The sequence below is a fragment of the Acanthochromis polyacanthus genome, chromosome 15 (assembly GCF_021347895.1).
Source record: "Acanthochromis polyacanthus isolate Apoly-LR-REF ecotype Palm Island chromosome 15, KAUST_Apoly_ChrSc, whole genome shotgun sequence".
Lineage (NCBI taxonomy): Eukaryota > Metazoa > Chordata > Actinopteri > Pomacentridae > Acanthochromis > Acanthochromis polyacanthus.
Genome location: NC_067127.1, coordinates 37,987,052 through 37,993,376, shown reverse-complemented (window position 1 = coordinate 37,993,376; position 6,325 = coordinate 37,987,052).

Below are 6,325 nucleotides of genomic sequence, written 5' to 3'. Positions count from 1 at the left end.
TTGCAGGGAATGTGGAGCGACAGCTGCAAAGTGAAGTGCCCAGTTTTGACTTTTTCTCCTTGGCTTTGGACGAGAGCTGTGATGTCCACGGCACAGCCCCGCTACTGGTATTTATCCATGGGATAACGCCAGACTTCTTTTTTTTCAATTGAAGTTTTTTTTATTGTTTTTTCACCAATCAACAATATACAAGCATACATATATACACATACAGTTCCTTGTGAAAGTATTCGGCCCCCTTGAACTTTTCAACCTTTCGCCACATTTCAGGCTTCAAACATAAAGATATAAAATTTTAATTTTTTGTCAAGAATCAACAACAATTGGGACACAATCGTGAAGTGGAACGAAATTTATTGGATATTTTATACTTTTTTAACAAATAAAAAACTGAAAAGTGGGGTGTGCAATATTATTGGGCCCCTTTACTTTCAGTGCAGCAAACTCACTCCAGAAGTTCAGTGAGGATCTCTGAATGATCCAATGTTGTCCTAAATGACTGATGATGATAAATAGAATCCTCCTGTGTGTAATCAAGTCTCCGTATAAATGCACCTGCTCTGTGATAGTCTCAGGGTTCTGTTTAAAGTGCAGAGAGCATCATGAAGACCAAGGAACACACCAGGCAGGTCCCAGATACTGTTGTGGAGAAGTTTAAAGCCGGATTTGGATACAAAAAGATTTCCCAAGCTTTAAACATCTCAAGGAGCACTGTGCAAGCAATCATATTGAAATGGAAGGAGTATCAGACCACTGCAAATCTACCAAGACCCGGCCGTCCCTCTAAACTTTCACCTGGAACAAGGAGAAGACTGATCAGAGATGCAGCCAAGAGGCCCATGATCACTCTGGATGAACTGCAGAGATCTACAGCTGAGGTGGGAGAGTCTGTCCATAGGACAACAATCAGTCGTACACTGCACAAATCTGGCCTTTATGGAAGAGTGGCAAGAAGAAAGCCATTTCTCAAAGATATCCATAAAAAGTCTGGTTTGAAGTTTGCCACAAGCCACCTGGGAGACACAGCAAACATGTGGAAGAAGGTGCTCTGGTCAGATGAAACCAAAATCCAACTTTTTGGCCACAATGCAAAACCATATGTTTGGCGTAAAAGCAACACAGCTCATCACCCTGAACACACCATCCCCACTGTCAAACATGGTGGTGGCAGCCTCATGGTTTGGGCCTGCTTTCTTCAGCAGGGACAGGGAAGATGGTTCAAATTGATGGGAAGATGAATGGAGCCAAATACAGGAGCATTCTGGAAGAAAACCTGTTGGAGTCTGCAAAAGACCTGAGACTGGGACGGAGATTTATCTTCCAACAGGACAATGATCCAAAACATAAAGCCAAATCTACAATGGAATGGTTCACAAATAAACGTATCCAGGTGTTAGAATGGCCAAGTCAAAGTCCAGACCTGAATCCAATCCAGAATCTGTGGGCAGAGCTGAAGACTGCTGTTCACAACCCAGAGGAAAATTTTACTGCTCAAAGCTTGCTCTCCTACAGCTCAGGAGACAAATTTGAGATTCTCATGTCAGCCTCATTTTAGTTTCTATTTTGTCTAAAGGTTTCTCATACGTTTCTCCTAAAATTCACTAGGAGAAATAGGTGAGACAGGATAATTAGAGGGAGTCATACTTGAGACTTGTGGGAGATACCTTGCTAATCTCAATACAGTGTGTTTAATGGCTCCTTTATTTCTCCTCTGGAAAAGAAAATGAACAATAGTGGAGCTTCTACAGAGCAATATGTGAGACTCACTCACAGCTCCACAACAGACTCGGAATCAAACCACAACCTTCTGGGTGTGAGACAGCCACTCTACCCACTGAGCTATGCATATATTAATCTGCACACACACACCTTAGAAATGCTGCAACAAATAAGAAGTTGCCAGGATACAGCCTAAACATCTTGAGGCACTTATAATAATATATGGTGACTTCAATCATGTCACCCTCTCCTCCCACTTGACTGGATTTATCATTCTAAACACCACGGATCATCCACTCATAATATCGTGATGGGCCTCTCTCTGGACTGCAGGACGGAAAGATATAGAAGATCTTTGTACCCACAGCGATCAGGCTTTATAATTCTATAGCAAATAGCAGATGAGCTGACAGACAAATGAATTTCCCTTTTGGGATGAATAAAGTCATCTGAATCTTTATTAATTAATTTAAAAAAACATCATGTGGATTACAATAAAGTCAACATGCTAGATGATTAAAAACAACCAAAACGTTGATCTGAGTCTGAGAATTCAATGAGCGCTTGTGGAGATCTCTTCATTTGTTCTCTCTGAGCTTAGTATGAGATGCATGAACTGAAGCTGGGATGAGAACAGACTGAGTTCTTAGAGAGAGCTCTCTGATTTCTCTGCCTGAGATCACAAAGAGACACAAAAGTTGAGAAACTCTGAGAATTATATGAGAGCTTGTTGAGATCTCTTCTGAAACTTTAAAGGAGACTAAACTGAGATTTAGTGCATCTTATTGCTCAGGAGAAAAAAATGAGACACAGGAGAAATAAGCCTTAGTCTCAGTTTGGTGTCACACAGATCTCAAAGTTGTCTAGGAGAAGTAAATGAAACATTTTTGAGATCTCTTTTTGAATTTTCTTTTCCTCTGGGAAACGCTCTCCATCCAACCTCACTGAGCTCCAGCTGTTTTGCAGGAAGAATGGGCAAGAATTTCAGTCTCTGGATGTGCAAAACTGATAGAGACATACCCCAAGAGACTTGCTGTGATGACCCTGGGTCATTTTGTGTAGTGTTTATGCTGAGAAACTTGGTCTCCTCTCCTCCTCCTGTGTGTGAGTGGGTGTGGCTGTCCAGCAGAGTCAGTAGCAGTGATTAGATCCTGGTGCTGAGGCTGATTGGGCTGCTGGGAGGATTGCTGCCACCTGAGAGTCTGCCTGGAGGCTACAAAAACCAGCTGCTGCAACCTGCTCATGCTCTCCTGATCCAGCCACCCTCGATGAAGCAGCCTGTTGTCAGCTCTGTGTGTCCATGTGATAGTTGGAGACTGATCCTGTGGTAGGGGCAGGAAGCCCAAAGACCTGTTAGTGACTAAGTTTGTTAATTGTTTATTCTGGAAACCCCAGTTTATAGTTTGCTTTATAAAATTATAATTTTATGTTACTGGGAGTTTTAAGTTACCTTTGTTTGCTTTGTTTGAAGAATAAACCTTTCGTGCACCTTTTGAGATTTTTCCAGGCTGGCTTCATTGGGGGTGGCTGAGTCCAGAGCATTATCATGCTGCGTTCATGGTTCCCCTAGACTAGGGACGTAACACTTGCAGCTGTAATTGCAGCAAAAGGTGGCGCTACAAAGTATTAATGCAAGGGGGCCCAATAATATTGCACGCCCCACTTTTCAGGTTTTTATTTGTTAAAGTATAAAATATCCAATAAATTTCATTCCACTTCACGATTGTGTCCCACTTGTTGTTGATTCTTGACAAAAAATTAGAATTTTATATCTTTATGTTTGAAGCCTGAAATGTGGCGAAAGGTTGAAAAGTTCAAGGGGGCCGAATACTTTCACAAGGCTCTGTGCACAACTCTTCTCTCTTCCTCCCAAACAGACTACTGCCGTCTCTCTCGCTCGCGCTGCATTCAGGGTCGCTCGGACATCTCGCTCTCCCCCTCTCACACACACACATGCTGCTCTCTCTCCCTCTCATAATGCTTGTCTCCTGTATAAGAGCGTTGCATTTTTTTCACGACAGTGTAGGAACTGATCCCGCTGCTGTTTTTAACCACCAGCGGTATACAGTATTACCGTAATACTGCCCAAGCCTAGGCTCTACTTACATTTGTGAACAAACATTTACATACAAAATCCAGATATAGATCCTCTCTCACTGATGATCATCTGTCAGCTGTGCTTCACATCCACTTCAGACATTCATCCTGACTTTGATGCACTCGTTAAAGCCCAGCAGAGCTTAGACTTCTCTCACTGAACAAGAGAAAAGGATTTAAAAACACCAAATGAGGTAGTTAGACCATAAATGTCTTCATGTTAAGGCACCAGACAGCAGTGAACTGGGACACTTTATTTAGAAGCCTCTTTCTCAAAATCACAGTTAAGGACAGTCCAATAAGTTGTTTCTTGCTTAATGTTTGGAGCACAAAGACAATATTGTGATGCCTTTAAAATGCTCAGAACCTTTACACAACCTTCCAACAATATATGAAACTCAGATTGTGTTTTGGATTGAATGTGACTGAAAATGTTCACTAATATGAGTCAGAAATAGTAAAAATGCTATCATTTTGTCTGCCATTGTTTTGAGAAACTTGAGTGACTAAAATACATCATTTTGTTCATTGCATAAGTTTAACATATGCTCTTGCCAGCGTGTCAAAACAATGCTATTCACTGCTTTTTATAAAGAAATACAATAGAGATTAAACAGAATGGACTTGAGCCTTTTGGCCCGGCCCTCCACAGTATCTTCTGTTTCTTATGTGGCCCCATGGAAAACATAACTGCCCACCCTGTTCTGGAGGGATCAGTTCAGAAAGAACTTTCTGCCGTCCGCTTACAGAGGAGCCTTGTCCTGACCCACTGCACAAGAATATTTTTTGTGGCTGCAAATGTTAAAACATCATAAAGTCTCTTGCTGGTTGGTGTTCTTGCATGCTTACTGGGATCAGAGACACAGGGTCCATGTCTGTCTGAATGTCAAGAATACCTTCCATTTCTGTTCAATATTGTTGAAGTTTATAACAAGACCAAAAACAATGAGTCAAGGTTCCCACATTAGTTTTACACTTCAGACACAGAGGGGAGAGAGAGTGGCTAAACAGATGCCTTCAGTGAGGACATACAGGTAATCTGTGTCTGATTTTAAGTTGTACTGCTCTTGTCCGGGTGCAAACTGAAATATTTTCTGCATTAACCCAAATGGAGTTCCATGTTCCTTGGTCTAAGGTGACAGACAGCTCTTCCTCCCCTCCCCTCACCCTCTGCGTGTCAGAAGCAGACAGTCCATGAAGCACAGCACACACTGAGCTCAGACACCTTAAGTTTCTGTTCAAACAGCATTCTCTCAATAGCAGATATTTCAGGATGAGCAATAAGAGTTGTACTATGGGTAATGTAGTGTTTTATTTGCAAAAAGCGAAAAAAAACTTTAATCAAAGTGTATTGTTAGTGAGCTGTTCAAATGACATGAGGCTATCATTTGTAAACAGATCAATCAGTGACTTAATATCCTGATTACACCATTGATGAAAACCTGGTCTGAAGAGCCTGGTGGAAAAGCAGGATTATTTACAACTGGTGAACATGGATGTTAGACTTGATCTGCCCTCGAGACGGCGAACAAGCCGCCATGCTTTTAGAGTATTAATGGTTACAGGGTTAGTACAATAGGCTTCGATTTCTTTAAAGCTTTTAAGAAATAGTAAATCATTCAATCTGCACTGTGACAATGCTGCCTCAATATCATCCATATCAAAGCTTTACCCGTAACCCAGTCATTTATAAACCTTAAATGGGTGCAGAGCTGATAGATTTCAATATTAGGCGTGTCTAAAGCACCCATCGAGGTGTAAAAGTGCCATCTGAAGCCTGACTCTACGTTTATTCCAAATGAAAGAGCTGAGCCATCCATTTATGTCCGTCAACACCCTCTTGGAAAACAGAACAGGAATCATTTGAATAGGATATAAAAGCTTAGATAATTCATTTTAACAAGGGCCTAACCAAGAGATAGGAGAGAGACCCAGCGTTCCAGATCCTCCTTAATGTTATATAAAATTAGCTTTGCAGAGCTGATCAAAACATGGAGTAACAGAAATACCCAAATATTCAAACCTGTTGGGGGACCATCTGAAAGGAAATGGAGGCGTCATAGATGGTATTGCTGAGAGCGCACCAGGGAAGGGACAGAGCCTCTGATCTGGACAAGTTAACTTTGTAACCAGAAAAGCAACTAAATCCTTTAATCACATCAGTTAGAGCTGGCACTGATGTTTCAGGGTCAGTCAAAAGGATGAGAACGTCATCAGCGTATAAGGTTATTTTATTTCACAACTGTGTATTGAGGACGATCCCCTTATGGCCTCAGCAAAGAGAAGGGGAGACAAGGGGCAGCCCTGCAGTAGCCCTCTATGCATGGAGAAGGATTCAGACCGGAATCCATTAGTCATTATATATATTATCCATTATATATAATTCTGATCCACTTTATAAAGTTCTCTCCTAAACCAAATTTGTCCAAGACAAAGAACAAAAAGGACCATTCAATTCAGTCAAACGCTTTCTCTGCATCAAGAGAAAGCACTATACCGCTGATAGAGT